Source organism: Morus notabilis, unplaced genomic scaffold (assembly GCF_000414095.1).
Source record: "Morus notabilis unplaced genomic scaffold, ASM41409v2 Scaffold408, whole genome shotgun sequence".
In the NCBI taxonomy this organism is placed as follows: domain Eukaryota; kingdom Viridiplantae; phylum Streptophyta; class Magnoliopsida; order Rosales; family Moraceae; genus Morus; species Morus notabilis.
Genome location: NW_010367623.1, coordinates 44,803 through 46,461, shown reverse-complemented (window position 1 = coordinate 46,461; position 1,659 = coordinate 44,803). Strand labels below are relative to the sequence as shown.

Below are 1,659 nucleotides of genomic sequence, written 5' to 3'. Positions count from 1 at the left end.
TTTCATAATTTGGTAGATTTAGGCTTTTGACTTTAGGGATAGTTTCAATTAATTAGACTTCATTTCATAATCTATTCAATAAAACTTAATAATTGATTTTGAGGATAATTGTGTGGTTACGTGAAAAGTACAATCTGAGTGAGTTTTGTCTAGGAAAGTTGGTACTTAAGTGGGCCTCGCCCCACCAATCTTTCCTGGGAGCGTTGCTCTGTCTAGGAGACTATTCATTGAGCCAAGAGCTATAGTCTTTCCTGGGAGCACTCTCGGTGGTTACAATTTACGTTACTATATAATTATTTTCTTTTTGATTAAAAATTAAAAAAAAACAAAAAAAATTAAAAAAAATAAAAAATAAAAAAAGAGCCGCTTAGGATGAATGCATCGGTATAGAAACGAGCTAGGGAGATTCGCTCAATGTCCAGATTTAGAAACCCCTAGTGAAATTCTATCTGACTCGTCTTCTACGTCTCCGTCTTCGCACTCGTCATTGGGTATTTCAAAATCTATTCGCAATGGCACAACACGAGGAAGTTCAGCAGAGGACGTTGCAAGATTATCTGCACCCAACGCGCACGGCCACCCCATCGTGCATCATGTTCCCGCCAAATGCACCGCCTACAGATTTCAAGTCGGGCATGATTGCACTTCTCCCAACCTTTCACGGATTAGAGAACGAGAATCTATATGTACACATTCGGGAGTTTGAAGAGGTGGTGGCCACCTTTCACAGCCGTGCTGAGGCCGCAAACACCGTCAGATTAAAGTTTTTCCCTTTTTCTCTGAAGGACTAATAATTTGAAACGACAGATCTCAAATTTCCCTCAGAAGGAAAATGAAATGCTCTATCAAGCTTGGGAGCATTTTAAAGATCTGTTAAATCTGTGTCCCCACCATGGATATGAAAGTTGGCGCCTCATAAGCTATTTCTACGATGGACTCACAATCTGAGAGCGCCAATTTGTCGAGATGATGTGCAATGGGGATTTTCTCCAAAAGGATCCTGACGAAGCTATCGAGTACCTGAACGAGTTAGCTGAGAAAGCTCATACTTGGACTGGGCCGAGTGCTACTAAGAGCACCAATAGGTCCCGACCAGTTGGAGTTTATCAATTAAGGAAAGAGGATGGCCTCAAGGCTCAAGTTGAAGCTTTGACGAAGCAAATTGAGGCCCTCAAAAGTAAAGATAGTAAAGGACCCTACATGGTGGCAAGGACAGAGGCACATGAGCCTTGTTTAGTTTGTGGTGGAATGGGCCATCTTACTCAGGATTGCCACACTTTAAGTGAAATGAGAGGGGTATATGAGGAGCAGTGCAATGCATTAGGCACATACAAGAAGCCTTACGGACCTTTCTCAGAATCTTATAATCCTGGTTGGAAAAACCACCCGAACTTTAGTTGGCGAGATTCGAACCAACAAGCACAATCATCTGGAGGGCAATGGAGATCAGAGCAACAATCTCAACCGCCAAGGACATATTTTGCGCCTCAGAATAACATGCAGCCGAAAGGGAATTCTCTAGAGGATACCCTAAAAGCTTTTATGGACGCGTAAAATAAGACGAATCAAAGGGTTGATTCAATGCTTACGCAGCTGGTGGAAGAGAACAAGGAAATAAAAAGTCAGATCACAAAGCTGACAGAAGCTTTAACCGTTCAA

General features: G+C 42.1%; 1 non-coding gene across 1 annotated transcript; it reads right to left on the bottom strand.

Annotated features, from left to right (window-relative positions):
• Positions 1–792: 792 nt before the first annotated feature.
• LOC112094496 lies at positions 793–899 on the bottom strand. The gene has a single exon (XR_002903566.1). It is a non-coding gene; the product is annotated as a small nucleolar RNA R71 (small nucleolar RNA).
• Between the last annotated feature and the right edge of the window lie 760 nt (positions 900–1,659).